At 29.7% G+C, this 24,894-nt stretch overlaps 1 long non-coding RNA gene across 1 annotated transcript in view; it reads left to right on the top strand.

Moving 5' to 3' along the window:
• The window catches only part of LOC129972999 (uncharacterized), a 52,294-nt gene that overhangs the window by 13,119 nt on the left and 14,281 nt on the right, over positions 1–24,894 (top strand). The window contains exon 2 of the long non-coding RNA XR_008784925.1: positions 14,948–15,064. This is a non-coding gene — a long non-coding RNA (uncharacterized LOC129972999). The remainder of the gene's footprint in view (positions 1–14,947; positions 15,065–24,894) is intronic.

Genomic DNA, 24,894 nt, shown 5'->3' with positions numbered 1-24,894 from the left:
ACGAAGATGTTTAGATAGAGAAAATTAGGTACACAGACTAAATATCTTCAATGTATACACACATCAACTATTGAGCCAAATCTAACAAAGGGTTGTTCCTCTGTGTCGATCTGTATCTTCAGAAACATATAAACTAGATAACTCAAAAACGCACTGACTTAAATATATCAAATTGGGAATGTGATTTTGTGACTACAAGTGTAGTTTTGTGACACAGTTTTGTTTTAATCGGTTGGGAAAGCACTTGCAGAACACGAACTCGATTTTCGGTACTATTAACAATATATCAGGGGTTAATCGTCAAATAACTCGCCAAGGATGACACAACTTAGTTAGAATACTAAATTCTCGCCAAATGTTAATGTTTCGTAACTATTGTATGCCAATTCTATGCACGACGTTTTCAGGATAGCACCTTTATCGCAAGAAAGTTTTGGAGAGACCATCCCAACAGGTTTTTAGTACCTATTTTCTTAAGTTATGTCAATATCATGTGAGAGTATATACATATAATAAATAATGTGAAATAAATAAATTCTGTTTAAAATCTTCCTGACTGAAATAATATGTTATAAATATAATAGTAATACATTATAAATATAAAACATTTTGTAAATCAAATAAATGCCTGTCTAAAGGGTAAAAACGAAATGGTACAACAAAGGAAAAGAAAAAAAGAAAACTGAAAATACATCTAATAGGACAAAAGTAAAAGGCTAATCAAAAATTCTATAAATGCGTTTATCTTTCTCGTTTTCTTCCACAGGAAAAAACTGTACAAAAGTGATAGTTTCGGCCTTCTAAAAGTATTTCAGTTACTCAAAAAATATCAAACGAGATACCATCCGCATTCCAGTAAATATTTTTCATGCGTGATTCCTTTCATTAAGACACAAACCACCAGAAGAATAATATAAATATTTACTATGCATGTGTTTGCAAACATTCTTATATTTTGATAGCATTTTTTTCTCTAAAAAATCGATTGAATTTCTTTTTTAGAACTAAAGGATTGTAGATCCTGCCAGCTTCCAAATAAAAAGCCGAATTGTTTGCCTGTTTCTGTAGATAAAGGCTGTTTGGTTTGTTATTTACAACTTTAACAAATACTGCGAGAGTTGTTCGATAAGCTAGTACAAAGACAAAGGTAGGACATCAATATATCGAGAACATTTTTAGTTGTTGGTTGCTTTCGAAATGTATCATATAAAATTTCATTCAGATATACCAGCTAGGTTATCTTTCGACACTCATTTTAATCGATTAAGTATCATTATTTCTATTGAAGATATTTCTAATGATTTCTGATGTTTATGTGATGATAAAAGGAAAATGGATCTGAAAACACAAGCTAAACTTGTTAAATACAATATTGATTCCACATCTTCGATTATTTTTTTAATAATTTGATAATTTTCGACGTGGCCGTATGAGCACATGTGAAATAGAAAGCTCTAGGTATTCTCTAGAAGTTAAAGAAGTCTATAAAATAATCCATGAGGATGTGATAGGTATCAGAAGAATGATGATACACGAAATCGTTTAAAATTGAGGCCATTTCAAGTAATCATTTACTCAATATCTTGAGTACGAATTTATGCATGAAAAAGCTTTACAAGCATAGTATCGTCTTAGCTTACTGTGGATCAAGAGATACTGTGAAAGAAATTTGAAACTGCTTCATTTGAATTTTCGAGCCGTTTAGTAAAACTGGATGAGTTCTGCTCATGACTCATAATTATTGGTTTGATACAATGAGCAAGCAAAAGAATTAATTGCAAATTCGGATTCTCTTCCACCCCAAAAGACCGAAAACGTTTTTTGAGCACGAAAATTTATGGCTTCAATCTTCTGGAATTTTTGAAAAATATATTTTTTTAATCCGGTATTAGCTATTAAAGGATGCTACGAGGTACCTCATCCCGTAGGATATATAATAGCTGCCACTTAATGTAATCATACCCAGGCTTAAGAGATTTGATAATAATACTACAATGATAACAATAACCTAATTGAGTAAAATCAACTATATTTTTATGACATCAAGGGAAAAGAAAAAACTCTTACCTCAGAACGTCTATAATTTATCTCAAAAATAATTTTTAAAAGCTCATTGATTTTTGTTTATTGACAGCTATTCCCTTTATATATTGTTTGTACGTGTATCGTTTTTTTTAATTTGTCGAACGACTCTGCATGCCATCTTTTCAAATATCAAGTGCGTTTGATTTGTTTTCAGCGTTCGTTGAAGGGTTTTATTCAAAACATTCGTCCCTGTCGGATTCATCATTTATTGTTTGGTCCTAGTTACACAAAAACACACACAAAAAAATTTTTTCAAAATTTTACAATTAAGGGGCTACGAAATTTTCAACTAAACCACAGTGCTGCATTGACTTATTTTAGGTAAACTTTCGTATTTGTTAAAATTTCTAATTTTGCATTTAAAACTCAAATATGTTTAACAAACGGTGATTTATGGACATTTAACAAATTTCAGACCAGACTTGATGCCTGTGAACACCAATCCAGACCACTCTAATCCAGCTAAAGGAATGTAAATCCCATCTCGTTTCCTTAAAAGTAGGAAATTCCATGAACTTCAGTTATTAATACTGGATAGCTTGCAAGCTTCATTCTGACTGAAGTTGAAAATGAAGCTTCAGTCAATTCACTACTTCAAATCTCATAACATTTAATGATGTAGTGATCTCACTAAACGAATATTTTTACTTTCATTTGAATGCGTCGGTGCGAAACTCAGAGACTTTGATAACATAAAGTTAATGATAACATTGACTACGATAACATTCAGCTGCGTCCACTGTAGCTTTCTGTATTTGCCATAATCATGACTATAGCGTACTTTATTCACCAGCTGAATTATCCGAAACGGTAGTATAATAAGTTGATAAATTTGAATATTATTTGCGGACTAGATTAAAAAGATTTTAAATTCTTGGACAATACAGCTGTTTTCAGGACGGTTAAGAGTTAATTTTATTTCTAAAGTGGCTCTTACAATGGAGAACATATCATATTGTGTTACTGGGTTTAAGCGATACTGGAGGCATACTGGATATAAGCGGAAATTATTTCAGCTTTCGTCTTAGTCACTTGAAACTGTTTTGTTTATTTGTGTGGCATTGATAGCTGAATCAGCATATTTGTATCTGCATCTTGGTGGTAAATAAATTATTTAAACAGATTCATTGAGTGAATTAAAAGCATTCTCTATTTATTTATTTTTGCTTAACGGGTTATAGGACTTTTGAATCTTTAATTTTCCAAATTTTTCATAATCTCATTTAATAGAAGAAACCCTTCTGAACCTGTTTTGGTATTGTACATGTGTGTACGTTAATTAGATTAAAAGACATGGTCACAAACGTGAAGTTCACTGTTCAATCAGAAATGTTTATTTTGAAATCATTTTTCTCAATACTACACTTTCAAAGCTTGCACGAAGAATTGAACAAAAATGGTTCATCGTATCAATATAAAATTTTCCAGGTATGTTTGTGCACATATAATAAAAAAAAAGTCGTGCAAATTCGAATCGCTATTACATATATATTCCAGTGCCTTGTTAATATACTAAAAAAATTTTTTAAGCGTTATCATGTTTTAATATTAAAAGTAAAATAACTAGTAAACTTATAAAAATATTTATAACTTTGCATGATTATCAAGTTATGCTCTTTGGGATTAAATTGCTGTATGTTTATTAATATAAGTTACTTATTTTCTGAAAACTTTGCGCGTAAGCTAATTCTATTTACGACAATTTATACGAAACATTTTTTTCATATATTTTAATTAATAAAAATTATTTCACTGACTTAAAAATTCATAATTATAAGGTTAAATTGCTTATAAAACTATGATAAAAAATTTTATTAAATTTAGGAATATTTTCTTCCGCTAGAGAGAGACGCATTTGACTAAATTTCGAGGATTGTTTCAGCTGTTAAAGGTCCTGTAGACCCTTATGCAGTTTACGAAGCCTAATTATTTACAAGCATTTTATGAATACGTAATAATGAAATGAAATGAAATAGGTTCCCAATGTTTTTATAGAAAAGTAACGAAATCTAATGAATTAAATTGATTCCTGTTTGAAAAAAGTTCTATAATATTCCTAAAAGTCCTAAGAATTCCTTGTTAATGAAAGTTCTGTGCTTCTAAAAGTTCTTGGAAATATTTATTTGAAAAAAGGGGGAAAAAGTGAGTGGAGGAGAGGGTATTTGCTTTTCAAGACTTCTATGACCTTCAAGGGTTTGCCGTCTCCCTCCTTGTGCTACACCATTCCTTATATTTGTTTAGAGATTGGAACGAAAGATAGAAAGTTTTAAAGCACCTAAGTAGGGATTGCAATACCGGGATACCGAATACCGGTATTTTGAGCTATTTGTACGATTTTGTAATACCGGTATTCACAAGTTTAAATACCGGTTTTTCGGTATTTACTAGAAATTTTTAAAATTGTCTCCACTAAATATTCAGGAATCGCCAACATAGCAAAATAGTATACGTTTTTGCTTTTATATCTCCCTAATGAACGAAATTAATGGCTTAATTAATTGCTTAAATCTAAATTAGCGAAACATGGATTATCCCTGAAAGAAAATATTGTATCCATAACGACTGATGGAGCAACAGTTATGAACAAAGTTAGAAAGTTGATTGGTGCAAATCAGCAATTGTGTTATGCTGATGGAATTCAATTAGGAGTAATAGATGTATTATACCAAAAAAATAAAGAACAGAAGAATCCAAATACTGTGGATATAGAAATTTCGGATTCCATCTTTGAAGAGAGTAAGAGTGAGAGTGAGTGATATTGACAATGAAAATAATGACAATCTCATTGCTGAGGAAGATATTTCTAATGATGATAAAATATTAACCAATCACGAATTGCTTCCTATAGTTTATAAAGTTCAAAAAATTGTTAAGATATTTAAACGTTCCCCTATAAAAAATGACATATTACTAAAATATATACTAACTTAAAATAAAACAGAATATATGATAATATTAAATTCTAAAACACGTTGAAACAGTTTACTCCTAATGATGGAACGATTTTTGAAACTGAGAAATCCAATTCAAAAAGCAATAATCGACTTCAACTCGTAAATTAATTTTTCAGATTGTGAATTCGACTCGATATCCAGAACTGCATCAGCTCTACTTCCAATAAAACTGACTGTTGAGGCATTATGTCAGAGAGATTCGAATTTATTAACAGCTAATGCAACAATAAATTTCATGTTGCAGTCACTGAAAGAACAGCACACATCACTATCTGAAGAATTATATATTACATTGAAAAATCACACAGTTGAAAGGCATACCGAAATAGAAAATGTCTTATGGTATTTATTCAATTATAATGATTTTAAAAATGAAAATGAAAAAGAAGAAAAGAAAATAACCAATTCAAATGTGATTAAGTTTATAGTAAATTTTCTTAAATGTTTTTTACCCACAAACCTATACACATTCAGAAGAATACGGTTCACTTATCGAAGATTATGATGACATCAATGTCGATAGTGAAAAGGAATTTCTCTTGAACAAAAATTAAAATTAGCGATAGATAAAAAAAAATTCAAAAAAACCAAACTACAATACAGAAATCAGCTATATCAAAAACCACCCGACGAGAAATTGATTTATTTAAAGATGAGGGATTTAGAGGTAAATACTTGGAAAAAGTATATCGCTCATTCCTAACAGTACCACCAACTAGCGTAGATGCCGAAAGAGTGTTTTCGACAGCTGGTCATTTTTGCACAAAATTACTTTTCAAGCTTAATGATAGTACAATTGATGCATTATGTTTTTTATTATCAAATTTCAAAAAATTTTAATACTACCACAGACTGAATAGTGATATTTACACTTTTTTTTATGATTTAAATAAATAAGATGTTCCTTTACTTTTTTGCGACTCTTTATATACTGTTATATTTTATAAGTTACAAATTATTTTTTGTAACATTTACACTCTCTAATGATACTGGAAAATAAAACAAAGAAACACCTGTGTTTTCTTTATTTTTCTAAAATTTCTAATACCGGTATTAAAACCGGTATCCCGGTATTAAGATCTGAAAAATACCGAATACCGGTATTGAAATTTTGGTCCGGTATTGCAATCCCTACACCTACGTAAAGGATAAATCGAGGGGAGAACCCACCGGGTAAAATTTCTCATTTTGTGTAACGCATTTAATAAAACAATCTTCCCATTTAACATAGGCTTGCACCTCATCTTAAAAACATCGTACGGGTAAACTTTCTTTTTTAGTAGATATTAAAGATTTTGATATCGTCACATGGGATGGCATGTGTTGTGCATGGTTGACCAGAGAAGACGATAAAATATTGATTTAATCTAACGAAAGGTTTACGCTGTGGTGATTCAGAAAGAAAGAAATAACGAAAAAACAAGAACGTCGACGAAAATAAAAAATTTCGAATTTCCGATGATTTCATTCATTATACTAAGTGCTACATAGTTCTAATATTTTTTTCGAATCGATGATGGTATTTGACATGCTATTCCACGTTCATCACTTCCGCTAGCTACATCGAATTCATAGTCATAGAGTATGATGTCTAATTCAATGATTACTTTACGCCAGGTGGAACAATAACAGAATTTCAAAGAGGCGGGACTGCTAAAAAGAAATTATCAATATGTATGGTTTTATTGTCAGAATGCTATTAATGAATCTAGTTATGATGTTTGATAAGGCTTTCAAGTTGATTTTTTTAAATCATTAATTCTTTCTTCTTTAAACATTTAAATATCATAGATAAAATTATTAATATTGATAAAAAGCGCTAATAAAATAAGTGTTTTTACATAGTGATCTATAAAAATCATTTTAAAGAATCTTTTTAACATATACGGCGTCTCGTATATCCAGTGTACTATACTAAAGTATTATGTTAAATTTATTGATGCGTTACAGTGCCTCTAGCGGTGAAATAAGGAATTGCAAACATAAATAAAGAGATCCGTCAAAACGTTCGATTAGAAAAAAGAACCTATATTGAAATAAAACAAAGAAAAAAATTTCATAAGGTTATTTGTAAAATTGGCGGAGATATTAGCTATTAAAATTATGAATTTTCCTTCACTTGACAACTTAACTTGACAACTTCCTTAACTGAAAATTTTACTCTGATATTATCATGCATTTTTCTGAATTAAACAACAACAAACTAAAATTTAAGCAACGAAGAAAGTAAACAAATATAATGGAAAAAAATCTATAAAAGGCACTCGAGGGAGGGAGGGATGGGAGATATACATTTCACACTTTTTGAACGAACCTTATATAAGTCACTGGAAGTTCATATTTCAAATCGGTAATATCTTCGCCAGAACATGAAACTTCTTCCTGCTTTTTTTTATTCTGGTATATCGTGCATTTTCGAGTGCACTTTTTGGCCGATTCTTTTCATTTTTTGATTCGTCGATTGCGATTTTCCAAATTTCGTCGACAGGGACATTTTAACTGTCTTAATAAATTTTGAATAGTTAACTTTGCGATAGGTAGATGTTACTTTCCTGTTTACGAGATGCCGTTTTGTATTTTAAAGGGAAAAACTTTAAAAAAGACTACCGAGCAGCCTGTATTTTTAAAAATAATTAAGAAAATTAAAAAACACACAGTTTCCCAGCTGATATGTTGCTGTTGTCGTGTCCATGGAAATGCAAAGTGAGGAAGGAAAATCTCAGATATTGTCAAAAGTCCGAAGGACCATTGTCGCCAGTTTTGGTGCTTTAGGACTGTAAAGGATCTCCCGAAGTGGATCCATCAGCGGTAATCAGCCAAGCTTTAGGATATCTGCGGTAATAGATGGGCACTCGAAGATATGTCTCGATGTGAGCTGAGTTTCCGGGCAGTTTTTGCAGTAAATAGAGGTTCTTGTCCCATTAGGAAGAATCTTCATTCCCTTATAGTGGTTTGTAGTTAATCTAGCCAATGTAGTTATTACATTTCTAGGGAAATCAAAGTCAGTGGTTAAAGGCTTCCTAGAGGGCTGATTTATGAGTCTATATCTGGCCGTAGCTTTCGGATCTGCAAGTGTGATGGTGGAACTAGGTTGGATACTCATTACCCTCGATGTTTACATGTGCTGGTATCCACTACAACACATAAGATTTCCTCTTGCAATGCAGTTAGCTAGTTGATCGAGTAAGTCATTTATAGTAGAGGTGATGCTTGTGTATCCGTTTCCGATGGCCTCTAAGGCCTATTTAGAGTTTGAAAAAACAACCAGTTCCTCAGCAAGGTCCATAGCTTGAGAATTAGTCAGGTAAAATTTTTGATATTGTACGAAGTCAGAATATCGAGAAATATCGTGGAGATATCGTGCCATATCTTGTGCTAAAAGTGATTTATGCTTTCTTATGCCAGAAGGACTCATATACTTAATGGGATCATGGCTATATAAGATAGATTGAGTGAGGTTAATCCCGACTCGAAGATTAATTAATACGAGGGTCGTTTCTTTCTCTTTTTTATCAACATCCTAGGAAGCAAGTATAAAAGACAAAAGTAAAGTACCAAATAAATTTATTACTAAAAGTTATGAACAAACACTGTTACTTTTCGAAAATCTGGGAACATGGGTGAGAAATTCAGGGAAAGGATGATACTCATTCGGCTTTGAGCCGTGTTTTTGATTAAGAGGTGTTGAATGGAAGGACACAAGTGTATTGTGAAAGAGGATCTAGGTTAACGAGTCGATCAAGTGGTTCGAAAGAAACTGAAGATACTGGAGTTCTAGACAACGAGCTGGCGGACCAGCATGTCATAACGGAGACTTTGAATAGTATATTAAGCATTCCTCCACATATTCTTTCCTTAAAAAAAGCTGAAAGAACTACTAGACTAATGAGGAGTTTCAAATGAATGTTAAGACATCCTTTGATATCACTAGTGGTAACATTCTTCGAGGAGGGGATCCGAGATTTGATCACTGATATAAGAAAAATGCTTGAATCTACACTGCGGTCATGTCGAAAATTAAATATATATGTTTGTACATAACTTTTGGAAATAAATCCATTTTTTTCTCTACTTTTGTGTTTTTTCATGGCCTGTCGTTGATTGGAAAGAGCCAGATAGTCAACAGGACCAAGACAAGGAGAATAGTCACCCCAATACTTTCTCGCATACTTTGTGAAAAAGGTGTTATCCCGGAGAACGCCTTGCTTGTCATAGGCATATACTAATTACGAAATACGAATCTTTGGCGTGAATTTTGCATTTTTACTTAATTTATCGTGTCATCCTTGGCGAGTTATTTGGCGATTAATCCCAGGCATGCGGTTAATAATATCCGAAAACCGAATTCGGGTTTTAGATACATTGTTCCCAACCGACTGAAACCAAAATTTGATACATTTGTAGTCACATAATCGCATATTAAATATGATATATACGTCATTGTATTTTTGAATTATCTCGGTTGCATTATTCTGAAGATACAGACCGGCAAATGAATAATCCCTTGTTGGGTTTGGCCGAAAATTTGACATGTGTTTGCATTATATATGTTAAATATGTTCATTGATTTTTATATATCTAGCCTTCCGTGTTTTGTAATTATTATGTTAACTTATATTCGATTAGCCGGAAAGACAGACTTCCTCTAAATGGAAGCTCAAGATTAGATAGAAATTTACAAATTTGATATGAAGACTGTGTACCAAATTTCATCCATCATGCTTAAAGCCTTTTTGAGCAAGATATCTTTGGCGAAGTCAGACATTTCCCAAAAAAGTATTTTTTGAACGTGGGGAGGTTTAAAAGTGAAGATTCGTCAAAATATCGAGTTCGAATTTTTGACGATTACAATACTTTCAATATGCTATATATAAGAGAAAGTAAAAAGAACAAGATATTTCTGTAGTAGAACATGAAAACCATAAACTTGAGCAGCAATTTTGGAATGAAAAAGAAAAGTTTCAAAAGTAAATTAATAGTTTGGGATTACAGCAAGCAATCTGAAGACTATAAAAAAAATTTTGCACTAAATATTTATTGATAGTCTTAATCAATAGTTTTTTTCCTTTAAAAGCCACGAATTAATCATATAGTTATATTTAAATCAATAATTTTTCATATCAATCAACTGATATGTCATTTGATGGAATTTACATTCATCACACGCTCCTTTAAGTGCTAAAATGGATTGCCTTACAGCTTCTATCAATAGATCAGTTCCGGAAAGTAATTCGTTTACATTTACAAACTCAATACTCCCATCCCTTTCCATGTCCAACTGAAAAATTAAAATAGAAAAATCATCATGGAAGTGAAATAAATGCATCGAAAAAATAGACACAAAATTATACAACTGTTATTTAAAGTAAATGCTATCATCTTTGGATTTATATATTGAAAATGCAACTGGGGCATAAATAATTATGGCCAAGTAATTTGTGGCTCTTTCTTTCTGCCCCTGCACAATACCCAACCACGAAACGAGCACTACTCGCTCCAGTTATTTTGGAAGTCATTAGGCTAAAAGGCTTCTTATTGGGATTTCATCAGTTCGGTTTACTTTTTCAGCTGCTTTGGCGATGAATATTACTCTAAAACTAGTGAAATATTGTATTTATAATACAGGGTGTTTATAAAGTCCCGGACCCATTTTGATGTTTAATAACTCGTAAAATAATAAAGATATAAACAAACTTATGGCATTTATTGAAGGAATAACTCATATATTTTCCTTTTCAGGTTTGAATATTTTTACTTTTGTAAATATCGTCTGCACGTGTGGTTATTTTCAGATAATTTCATTTTCCAGTCTAAATATCTGTACTTTTCTAAATATTGTCTGCTTATTAATTGCATTTTTCTCTCTTTTGTTTTTGGCAACTATTACAATGTTATGTTTACTTTTGATGTGTTTGTTCTATGTAGTACTTTTGTATGTGATGTTTTATTCGAGTGGATATTAAGGAGAATGCGTACACCACAAGAGAAAGCACAGATTTTATGGTGGTTCATAGAAATGAAATCGATAGTGCAAGCACAGAGAAATTTCAGAAGAATTTACCAAAAAGATCCTCCCTCCAAAAACAGCATCTTGCGGTGGAAAAAGAATTTTCTAGAAATTGGAAGTATCGAAGATAAGAAACGTTCCAGACGTCCTTGCGCAAGTGATTTTGATGTTGAGCGTGTCAGAGAGACATTTTTACACAATCCTAGAATATCTGTGAGATCAGCGGCAACAGAATTGGATATGCCAATTTCGACGGTGTACAAGGTTATTAAGAAAAAATTAAGACTGCATGCATACAAAGTTCAAATTGTTCAAGTTTTGGAACCGAACGATAGGCCTAGGAGGATGGCCTTTGCAACAGATATGCTAAGGAGGATAGAAGATGCTGCTGATTTTCTGAAGAGCATAATGTTCTCCGATGAAGCATCCTTTCATGTTTCTGGCATTGTTAATCGCCATAATGTGCGCAAATGGCTCTGTGGGTGCCGATATGCTTGTCGCAACCTGGCGTGAAATTGACTATCGACTTGATATTCTCCGTGCGACGAAGGGGGCACACGTGGAAGTTCATTGACAAGGGTCATGAAACTTTTTGAGTCTATTTAACCATTTATGTTATTAATTTTAATCTATCTTTATTATTTTATGAGTTATTAAACATCAAAATGGGTCCGGGACTTTATAAACACCCTGTATATTACTCAATGATAATCATCACATTATTAGATAGGGCTATTCTATTATAGTCATGTATATGTAATAGTTACTATCGTAGATTCCATAATCTGCTATAGTCATAACAGAATATGAAAAATATGATAGTCACTATAGATTATGAGATAGATTTGAAATCTACTTTAATGTTCCTCTTCATATCGCCAAAGATGCCAACAATGCCACGTGGCCAAGGTAGCAGGTGTACAACTCAAGTTGGAAAAACTTAGTAAACAAATTAGAATTAGTGTTTCTAGAAAAAATTCTTATTTGCTTGTTTGATTTACCATAGTGGCCACAAGCTCAAAGGATACATTAAAGTATATTTCAATCTAAGATAGATGCTGCCTACAATTATTGTTGCTCAAATTTTCGGTTTTAGTTAAATTATTTGTTTTTTGTAAAATTGATTTCGCTGAGTGTTGCTCATGAAACACTCATTAGAATTTATTTGATAATGTTTTTATATAAAAATTCTTGAAAAGGCTTCATAAAAAATTTAATCAATTTTAAATCTGAAATTGCTATTATATGCTTTGTTATTTGTTATTTTATTTTTTTCTTTCAATATTTCTGTTAGATAAATAAAAATAATAATACTTAAAAATACAAGATGCTTGACAATGCTATTAAGACATTTTCATTTTATTTAAAAGCATTTAAAATATCGAAAAAAGTTGTGTAATATTATGCTAAAGAATAGTATATATATATAGTAAAACTTATACGCTATTTTCTTTTCCGTTCAGGTTGAGATATAAAACACGATAAAGACAAATTTGAATATTTTGTATTTAGGTAACAATTAAAACACTCATTTATTTTATTAAACAATTTTTAGGTTTACACAGTATCCAAACATCATCTGTATTTGATGATTACTGAAAAAAAAGTCAGAACAAATCTTTATATTGTGCAGATTTCTCAGTTTTATAAAACATAATAGTTTTTTTCATTGTATTATTTTAGGATATCCTCTATTTCTAATTACATGTTGCTAACCTGTTGGTATGGATCGAACTAGAGTTTCACAATAATCTATAACGATTTTGTTTCCATTCTTGAGATAATGCCATTTTTAAGTCATTTTTATTATAAATATTATGTTTTCTCACTGCAACTTTTAACTGATATCATAAATTTTATGTGACGTTCATGTTTGGGGATTGCGAAGGAGTTGTAATGATTTTAGAATAATTATACTGTAACCAAAAACGGGTAACGAATACAGAAAGTTTCGAGTCATTATACTGATAAAACTGAAAAGTTGTTGGTATACCAAATTGTTATAAATTATCTTTTTAGACTCATATAAACAAACCTATCCATCGTAGATTCTATAAACACTAATTAGCCAGCACCGACTCCAGCCAAACAATCCCATATCATCATGCTTTCTTCTTATGTTTTACAGTTTTTCTCGCATTTTCCGGATTTAGCTCTTTATTAGAGTTTTGTTTACCTTTCTAGTCGATGAAAACAAATTGAATTTTGATTCGTCGTCGGAAAATACGTTCTTCCAGAAGATAAATGTCTCTTTTTTTTGTACTATTTTGCAATGTTCAATTTTATTAACCTACTAGCCGCCTTTGGCGACCAGCCGGTTCGCCAATCTTAATGTTCGTTAAAATTTTAATAATTAAATATTTTATGCAATTCCAACTTTAATAGATTCTTCAGCAAAATATTTTAAAACTTCAAATTTTGATAGTCATATAATTCACTCATAATATTATAAAGGCCTTCAATCATAACGTGATATGTATCTCTCTCATTTTCTGTTACCCCTCGTAGAATTTATGCTTTAAATTAAAGTGTAAATGATTAATCTGCAATTAATATAATAATATTTTTTACTGAAACAAAGCATTTTTTTTAATAATATGATTACTGATAATAGAGTCACTGACCGTTTAAACTTTATGGGCACTAAAGAATATCTTTCTTAATTTATGTAATATCTCCAGAATTTGTCAACAAAATTTTCTCAGATTCATCATGAACAGATAGATTAATGAACAATGTTTCATTTTAAATGCATTAAGCACTAAGAAAATAAAATGAATCGTTTAAAATAATCGGTCTAAAGCAGGTTTAAAAAAACTACTTAAAAAACGATGTACTTAAAACTATAAGCATATACAAAAAAATATATAACTAACATAAATACAATTTAATTACAAAAGTACAAAACTAACCTAAAAATAATTTAAATCATTAAAAACAGGTTAAAAAAACTACTTAAAAAACGATGTACTTAAAACTATAAGCATATACAAAAAATATATAACTAACATAAATACAATTTACTTACAAAAGCATGCAACTAACCTAAAAATAATGTAAATCATCCGTTGAAAGTGGTTGTCATGACAACAATCAGAACAATGCGCATGCGTGAATTTTCTTCGCCAGTTAGGTAACGCAAATCCGTGAATTTTTCTACGCCAGTTGGGGTAACGCTAGGCAGATTATACATTTTTAATTTCCTTTATTCTGTGTTATTTTAATTCAAAAGTACTTCAGAATGAATCTGAAACATGGATTAATTAACAATGCTTAATTTTAAATGCATCAAACATTAAGAAAATAAACAGAATCGTTTAAAACAATCCGCCGAAAAATATTAACCCTAGCCTCATTACTGTTGGGAGAAAAAAGAAACGGAAGCCTTACTCATTTGGCGGTGGGGGAAATGGAAGATTTTTTTGGCGGAAAAGTTGGCGGTGGGGAAAATGGAAGATTTTTTTGGCGGGAAAGTTAGTTTTTAATTAATAATTAAAATTCTAATTAAAATTTCAAAAAAAGGGACCCCAGGTGCACATTCCCGACCTCTAAGGTATACATGTATCAAATTTGGTAGCTGTATGTCAAATAACCTGGCCTGTAGAGCGCCAACACACACACACACACACACACACACATTGAGCTTTATTATGAGTATAGATATAAGGCTTTTGTTGCTCTCAGCCCTCCTATGAAAATAATGTTTTGAAATGATTCATAAGAGTGTTGGGTGAGCATAATGAATTAAAAATGTTTTTGCTTTAGAAGTAATTTGTGTCAGCTAATGATGAGATTTTTGTTTAACTTTCCCAATCATTATGATGATTGGATCAATATCATCAATCAATAAAATCAATAATATGTTTTTGTCTTATAAACTTTTTTTCTTTTTATTTTTTAGAGATGATGGGGGAAAAAAAGACTTCTGAATAATCCATTTACTATAGACAGACTTAGATTTTTATTGGCTTCATTGAATTATTTACCAAGAAACTTGGCTTAGATGATTTTATAGGAAGTAAGTATTTTATCCTCTCGACTTTAGTTTATTATGATAGTTATATTGCTTTATTTGTCCATATAATTTTGGATTCAAAATTAAGATGAATGAAATTGTGTTGAAATTTAAATGTTGTTTATATAAATATTTTAAAGAAAATTGTCTCATTTCTTAAAATGTAGCTTTTTTTTATATAATTTTGACGTTCCAAATCCTATCACTATGTAAATTCAATCTTTAGATGTCTGACTTTTAAATTATTTAATAATGAGTTTTGAAGTTAATGTCTCGAATAAATTATAAGAAAATCGCTTTAAAAATCGTATTTTAACTAGAACTTATGAATAAGAAACAACTTTTGCCAATCGGCAATATCGGGCTGTTATGTGAGAATATGGTGTTTGGGTATTTTTATGATCACCATATTGAATGCAGACATTAGCTTTTTAAAATTTAGTTCATAATGAGGAATAAACTTTTTCAGAAAATTTCGTTTCCATCGTTTTAACTAAAAAGAATTTAATCAATTGACGAAAAACATTACGCATATGAAAATACCACAGAGAAAAAGAATAAATACAAGCTAAACTTTAGAAAGTAAAAAAATTCTGTTTCACATTCACAATTAATCTGATGTTTAAGTTAGAAATAATAATAATACATTTAACAATGTAAAATCATTAAAATAAAAATTATGCAGTCAAACAAACAGCTAATGAATTAAAAAAGAATTTTTCTATTTTGTTGTTGTCTGCCACAAGAAAATAAATTTGTGAACGCTGATGAATATAGAATTAAATGGCTTAATTTTTAAATAGCAATTTTTAATTCAAACATTGTAAGATAAGTTATGTGTTGCTCAGTTATACAAATATAACAAAAAGAAACACATACTCTCAAATGAAATAAACAGCAGTTTCTGAATTTTTACTTTTGTTTTTCATCAGCACTTGAGTTATTATGCATATATCCTATTGGCAACAATAGATTTTAAAGATTCAGTCTTATTCTCATAATATTTGGGACAGCAAAATTGGATATATTACTTAAAGACTGCTCTTAAAGTGTACGTACACACTTGAAGATTTTTTTTTTTAATTTTAACTTTAAAAATCCAGTTTTTTTACAGTAGGTTATTAATATATGTTTAAACTCATTTCAGTGAGAAAAAACCATATTACACTAATTATTAATTAATTAAATAATATTTAATGAGCTAATGAGCCTATTTTTTGAAACATGATATCTTAAATTCTAATTTGTACAGACACACAATTTTAGTTGGAAATGATGCCTAATATTAGTCTTCATGTTATCTGGCTCAAACAAGTTATAAAAATGTATAGTTTTTTTTAAACAATTTTTTCATCAACGATGAATAGAAAAAGCGAGATTTTTTCTGTCATTTTAACTTTTAAACAGCTATTAAAAATTTATTTCTATAAATATAACTTTGATTGAGGCACAAAACATCCGCTATTTCATACAGATTATTTCGATATATAAATAACTGTATTTGGTTCATTTCTTGTTGAGTTATGATTGTTTGAAGGAAGCAACATAGTGGAAAAATATCATTCTTCATAAAATCAGCTTTAAAAACATCGTAACTAGAATTTTTAATGAAAGCACCTCGAGAAAAATAATTATAACTCGAGAAATATTTCGAATATTAACAACATCTTGGTATCGTTGGAGAGCTGAAGGATCAGAGAACATTATTAAACAATAAAAAAAAATATTCGATATTTTGAACGATTTTCGAAGTTTCAAGTGTGTGCATACACTTTAAATAAGAAATATTATAAACGGTTCTACTGTTTACCGTTATCTGACGAATTTCCCAAGTGCTATTAACTTATTTAAACCACCCCTGTTTCTATTCAGTTTTTTCATTATGAGAATATGATTCCTTTGTACTATGCATAATTATCGCCAAGACAAACTACCAAATCTGTTACATCGTAAAATGAGCTCATTTTTAGATAGCTGCTTTCTGTTCTACTTCCATCCGAGAAACAGCGACATCGCGTAGCAATGACCATCGTATAAAAAACGAGCAGACACAGAGAGAATTAAAAGAGAGCCGGGACTTGAGCGACACTAATATATGACCTGACAGTCGGTCCAGTGACCACGATCCCAATTGGCAAGGTCTCCGTCATCTGTCATTGCAGTCTGGCCGTTGCTGTTACTCGGATTGCGCGAACTTCATTCATGTGTTGCCGGCCCTCCTTGTGTTGACTACGCCAACTCATTCCGGATTGTTTACTTTTAGACACAGGTAAAGGGATGTGGCAGTGTTATCTTTTGATGAAATCTCTTCACTGTCTGTTGTACCGAAAAGAATGTTATTAGTTGGAAATTGTGTCCTGTATGATCCATCATCTACAGGAAAGAAAATATTTGATGTCCTTTTTTAAATATTTAAAAGGGATTTAATTGTAGTCAGGATTATTAAAGATTACTTGTCATTTACATTAATAGATTTAAATTTTTTATGAAATAAAATGTTGAGACGATTTTGAGAAACAATTATAAAATAAATAGTTTTTTAATTAATTTGTTAAGCTAAATGGAGCTTAAAATTAAGGGGATAAATGATTTTTTAAAAGGGCTTATCGCTCGTCCTCCTTAAGATATGCAACTATTTTTTAAAAAATACTATCATTACTATTTTATACTAGCAGTACTATTTTAAAAAATACTATCATTACTATTTTATACTAGCAGTACTATTTTAAAAAATACTATCATTACTATTTTATACTAGCAATACTATTTTAAAAAATACTATATTTGATAGCATTTTTAAAAAATACTATCAAATAATTAGATTTTTTTCATTAAATACATTGAAAACACACTTGCGGAACAAAAATGTATCTGTTGAAAGCTAAAAGTATTTTGAAAAGCGAAAACTTTTTCTTTAGTTAAAAAGAGATGTAAAACAAAAAGCTTCTGTTTTAGACATTTATTAAATGAATTGTTAAAATAAAATAAATTTTACAAATAACTTTAACTGAATTAAGAAATAAGCTGTATTTCTGACATTTTTCTTTTTTAATTTTGGGGTCTCTTTACAATTAACGTGATATTTTTTTTTACCTGATTAGGTAGCGTTAAAACAACTATAAAATCTTTTTGAATTAACTAATTGCTCATTCAGATCTCAGAAATTGAAGAATATATTGAGAGAATTTTAATAAATGTTTTTCCCGTGAGGAAATTTTAATAAAATTTAGAATGTAATATTCAAAGATGTAAATAGTGCAAATATATAAATGAATATAACTACCCAAAGAATGGACACAGAAATGAAATTCAAGCAGTTTTATAAAAAAAATCTCATTAAAAAATGTTGAATAAAAAAGCATTTTGATATTTTCCAAAAAATTCGACTTTTTAACATAACATATCTTAATCAGTATTGTCAATGATATTCATTATAACTGTTATTATATTCTTTATATTTTCCAAAATTTTGCGTTATTTGTGAATCAGGTGACTAAATTTAAATTTACACACTAGTTATTACTAGTTACACCATTTTACTGAAAACAACAAATTTAAATGTATCCTCCACTGTTTATTAAAAAAAATATTTGCAATTAATTTCGATAAATAACTGTAAAGCTCCATAAATAATTCTTGTGAAAGGAAATTTTATGCCAGACAAGTGCATTTCAAAATTATTTAAGATGTAAAATAGGGAAAGAATATAAACTTAAACATTTAAAAATATTACATTAGAAAAGATTTTTTTTTAATTTTTCAATTTTTTGGCATCAGATTGTGACTTATTAGAATATCGATTATCTCAGATTAAATATTAAAGCTCACTAAAAGAATGTTTTTAAATATATTTTAGAAAATTTTATTCTAATATACGTAGAAAATTAAATATTTTCGGGTATTTTTTGTGAATAAATGATTTTACTTTTAGTGTAATGCAAGTTTAATGAACAGTTTTTGGAATAGAAGGATTTTTTTTCCAGTTGTAGTTAGAAAAATAGAAAAAAAAGTTTGTCTAAACAGTTTAACCAAAATAAGTTTAGAAAGAAAGAGGCAAGAAAATTAGAAATGACGTTACTGAAGTTGGTCACTTCATTGAAAATATATATATATATATTTTTTTTTATTTAAAGTCATGTTATATAGAAAACAGAAAACTATGCGCAAAATTAGCATAAATAGTAGAGCATTTTTTTACAGACAGTTAACTACATTTGATGACTAGTTGTCATGTTCAAAATGTTTCTTATTAAATGTTAATGCCTTAAAAAAATCGTATTATATTTTCTTCTAATTTTTGTTTATTTTATTCTTAGAAAGAATTAAATCTTGACAATCCGAATTGACAATATTTATTTATGTTAAGGATTAATTTCATTATTTTGCTCTTTTTATTATTTTTCATTCAATAGCTATAGTAATTTTGTTTTTTAAAGAAAAACGAAAATTTATCTGGAATTTTAATAGTGACTTTTATCAACAAGTTTGGTTTAATAATTTGGTTTTTTTTAACAATTTTTGTATCAACAAATTTAATACAAAAACATAAGAATTCTTCCTTTTTGTATTATTTTTCGAAATATTCACTCAGAATTCTTACTTGCACAAAAAAAATTAGTGTAATTGAAATGATAATCTTTTAAATTATAAGGAAATGTAAAAATTATTTTTTATATTATGATATTTTCGTATATTATCCCGGAAAAACAACAAAATTTTTCTTAATTTTTACTTAACATTTTAAAAAATCTCTCCGAAAAGCATATTCCAATTGTATATATGCCAACTTTAGTAGATCAAGCGGTCTAGCCTGTAGAGTGTCAACATACAGACAAAATTGCACATTCATCTTTTTTATAATATAAAAATAAAGTCTTTACGTTATTTCTAAAATATGTGAATATATTTTTATTTGCAACAACATTCATTAGTTCACTGATATTTAAAATAATTAAGCTACTTTGATTTTCAGTTATGGAAATCGTTTTACTAAAAAAAGGTTTTTAAGGGTTAAATCAGATAAATATAGTTAGGAATACTTGTAAAAATCATAAGCAAGCCATCTATACTTTCAGAATAATGGAGCAACAAAGCTCCACGGTTCCGATATTCCGCTGCAGTAACAGAACAAGCAATAAGCCTGTTGATTTGCATTATTTAAGAAATTACTCTATGAATAAAACAATTAATTTTGTTTTAATCCTTGTGCACTTAAAAATTATTTGAAAATGCTTCCCGTGGCAATTGCTGAAAAAACCTCTAAAACTCGTGAGTTTTCTGAAGCTCGTATCACGCTACTGCTCGTTTTAATAGTATTTTTGAAATAATAAAGAAACGAGCAGTTTTCCTGGGGCCAACAGCCGTTATGCTGTTAAGTAAATTGCATTTCAAAACCAAAAAAAAAAAAAAAAAAATCAGAATAAAAAACACTCCATGGCATGTCAAAAATTTTGCATAAAAATAAAGAAAATTAAATCAACCTTGAGTCATGCGAAATACGTTGTAGCCGAATTTTTTTCGAAACATTTGTTCAAATTCACAATGAAGACTTTAAATTTCTCTATGTAACATTGAAATTCTTAAATCCGCGTGAAAAAAATATATTTCTTCCTTTGGTCCAACCATCGATAATTTTCTTGAAGGTACAAAAAAGCATGACAGCTCTTAAGTGCCTTTGCATGCTTGGATTATTTAGATTTGTCCAAATTGGTTCATCTTTCAATTTCTAAACCACTTCGCTGCGAGCAATGCAATCGTTTCAAGAAAGAAAATTAAAGTGATTAATGTAAGTGATTAATTTGTCTCCGTTCTTCTATCTTTTCCTTACTTCCAAAGGCTCTTCGGTAGTCTTGGCTATTTTCTTCCACCAGGTGAACGATGTCCTTGCTTTCCATCCATAACACCATAATTTCTGCCAGAGACAAAATCTCATCGACTTACGCTCCACTGGCATTTGCTCAAGTCATTTGGAGTCGTATTTGATTACGTTATCTGTCCAAATCTTTTTCTTTGTAAATATTATGAGGGATTCAAACAAGCGTTCAATACAAATGAATAAAATACAGTCCAGTATGTGACGTCATGTGTCTCCTCTCACCACTTCGAAGAAGCATGCTCTTTAAACGAATCACTTTTTTTACATTTTGGTTTGCTTGTTATACGAGGTTCGACTGTATGCCTGAAAATTGCCACTAAATTCTTCAGTACGATCGATAATAATGCAGTTGAAGGCATATAGGAAATCCCAGTTTGAGACCCCAAGAGTAAACGAAATAGGTCACTCCCCCGCATGATTCTTCTCTAAATGGACACCTTCTCTAATGAGAGCCCCTCCCCCTCTCTTTTTGATTGACTGGACAGCAACTACAAGAAGGAAGTGCAGAGTCAATAATTCATTTGGTCCGATTAATTTGTTTGGTATGTAATTTTTTCTTTATACTAATATGATGCGCTATAGCCTTTTTACAAAATAATAATCTATACTAAATAAATACGTAGTATAGAGAAAGTATTGTAATCGTCAAAAATTTCAAAATAGAGTATCACAAATCACCACGTTTTAGACTTCCTCGAGTTCGAAAAAAATATTTTTGGAAAAATGTCCATCTGTCCGTGACTTAGGAAACTCAAAAACGGTCTTTAACCAAATTTGCTGACTTCAATCAAATTTTAAGTAAAATCTGTTCAAAGGAATTTCGCCTGTCTGGTTGTTCGAATATAAGTGAACACGATAATTACAAAACTAAAAGAGTGAGATAAGATTTTCTACACAGATTTAACATTTATAGTCTAATTTTGAGCCAAATTCAACTATGGGTTGGCAGTCTGTCGGTCTGTACTGTCGAAAGCATGTAAACATGATAACTTAAAGATGCAATGACTTAAATATATCAAATTTGGTGTGTGTTTTCATGACTACAAGTATAGTTTTGTGTCAAATTTTTGTTTCAGTCGGTTAGGAAAAAACGCGCCTGATATTAGTAACAGCATGCCAATGATTAATCGCCAAATAACTCGCCAAGGATAGGATCAGTAAAAATGCTAAATTCACGCCGAAGATTAATATTTCGTAACTATTTTAAGCCAATGCTATACAAGGCGTTTTCTGGGATAACACTTGTATTAGAGTGTATGCGAGGAGCACTTCCTCTGATTTCAATATTGCTTTTATATATCTTAAGATTTCTACTATAAAATTATTTAGATTTAGGTTTATCGTGCTACTATTACCTTACAGTTGCAGCAGAAAATTAAAGTCCACTCAATCTAAGTGTTCCCTTAGACAACCCCTCCCCATCCCGCATCACTGATTGAAGATTAAGGTATATTTTAATGAAGGTTTCGTGGCAATTAATAATAAGTTAATTTATAATTAGCAAAACATTCTGAAAATAATTTAATCAGGATTAACTCTAGCTATGTCAGCCAGTATTGAATAATTTCTTTAAATTATTTAGTACTAGTCTACAACCTTTCCGGAAACTTTGTTCTTTGAGTTGGAAAAAGTAATATATAGAAATTATCGAAAGAATTTTTCTGTAGTCATTTTGGTATGTTTGCCCATAAGAAATTCAGATATGTTCTCTATAATATTTATAATACCGGATCCTATTGCAATTAAATATAAATATACAAAAGAAAAAATAAATAAAATTTTTCGTATGATGATATAATAATAGTGCTTTTTTTTTCAGAAAAAGGTAGGACTTAAATTTCGATATGAATGAAAGTTTGTCAACATTCTTATAATATTACAATTATTCCATCATATATAAACTTAAAATTAATAAAAAAGCAATGATAATAATATAGAGAACATATCAAAATAAATATTGACGAAACTAATCAAGTGTCTTAAAATTTTATCTTTAAATTTATTAACTCAAAAAGGATTAACATTTTTTTTAAATTCTTTGCACTTGAATGTCTTCTCTTAATCATCCTTCAAGATGGTGCATCATTTTTCATTTTATTTATTTATTTATTTTCAATTGTTAAAAATGTCTACAGAATATAAAAAAGTGGATTCATTTTTCTGGAAAACTCAACTTAAAACAGTTTCATGTATTTATTTGTTTGGTGTAACAAACATGTTCATGTATTAAGTGAATAATTATGCATCGAATTATCTTTCCCAGTACAAATGGTTAATATTAATTTCATATTTTTCAAATATTTGATACATTGTGGATAAATCCTATTTGTATTCTATTTATATATTTTAATAATTTTCAAATAATGAACAAATTATCGTTGTTCTTTATCAATAAAAAATCAATGAAATGTATATCATTTTAGCATTTTCCACCTGTATAAGCAATATTCTAACCGATTATTTAATGCGATTTGATCAACTAAAATATTTTCCCTGTTTCAAAACTGTACATAAATAGCGAACCACTAGTTCCTATACCCTTAGTGACCTATTCTTAACTTCACTCAGCGTTTAGTATCAGCCGATACTATTTTAACCATCTCTGTGTGGCGAAACCATTAGTTTTTATGCATGAGTGCTACCATCTAATTTGAATATTGACTGCCATGCATAAGTACTAAGTGACCTGGAGTGATTTTGGTCAATTTCGGTGGTTTTAACGCCTGATATTTCAAGGTGAGTCAGACTGTACGGTTTTTAAAATTTTGTTTCAGTGTTGAGAGTTATTATTTTTCATTTAGACCCTTTCACTTAGTTACTTGTTGCCATGAAGACGGTTATTTAATTAGTCTGTTTATTCAGACATATACAATATTGACTTGGCTATTAGTTGTAATGTGAGTTGATTATTTTTATAATAAGCTTTAAAAAATATATTGAAATAACGTATTATAATATTATAAATATATTTTTAAAAATAATTAATAACATTTTTTGTTTTGTTCAGGTTTTTAGTATTAATTTATTTTCAGTATATATACTTTACTTATGAGTTTATTCTTAGCAGATTTAAGAATTTAAACCAATACTTATCTTTTTCGTTGATTTTGTCGCCTTTCAAATTCTTTATCGAGATTACTATAAGAAATATAAAAAAAATCTTTGTATATTCTTATAATGATATTATACGAATTGAATTCTTTCGCTAAATATAGGCACTTCTTTATAAAGAATATTTGTCAGCTTCATTTCCCCCTTGTTTTAATCAGGATTGTATTCTTTCCTGTAAGGACCTTTATGCAATGTAGGTTTCGAAACCTTATTCATTACCTCCACTTCCAAAATTAGAAAAAATTTAAACTACTAAACGAAATTTAAGAAAGCGATTTCTTAAATTTCTGTATAAGAAATTTTTAAGCAACAAATATTATAACTAATTTAAGGCACAAAACATTATAAACCCTTGGTTCTCTCCAACTCCAATTAATTCGGGATCATTTCCAAAGCAGCTAAATTCAATAATTCGTATATATTTAATTTCAAATTTAAATTTAAAAGCAGTTGTAAACAAAATGGTAAAAAAAATATGTAACTTTTAATATAATGTATATAACCTAATGTGAAGCTTTTAAGAGCTATTGATACGTGAGTCAACCAGGATAACTATGGAAAATAATGGATTGCACTAATAAGTAAGCGAATTTGAAAAAGTGAACCAATTCCTAGAATATTTTTTTGAAATTTGTGTGATTCTTTGTTTATGAATAATTCTAGGTACATGTCTTGAAAGTATATAGATAGATATTACCGAGAAAAACTCGCCCTACCCAAGCCAAAAGAGAGAGGAAAAAAAAAGAAAAAGGTATCAGGTGCCCTTAAAATCGAGGGTTTCTTAGGCTGTCATCAAATTTGCCTAATTAATAATCCGGTCCTAATTTTTAATGTATTCAAGATATTT

The sequence above is a fragment of the Argiope bruennichi genome, chromosome 6 (assembly GCF_947563725.1).
Source record: "Argiope bruennichi chromosome 6, qqArgBrue1.1, whole genome shotgun sequence".
NCBI classification, from domain to species: domain Eukaryota; kingdom Metazoa; phylum Arthropoda; class Arachnida; order Araneae; family Araneidae; genus Argiope; species Argiope bruennichi.
Note: the sequence above shows the minus strand (reverse complement) of the source record. Positions and strands in the feature narration are given on the sequence as shown.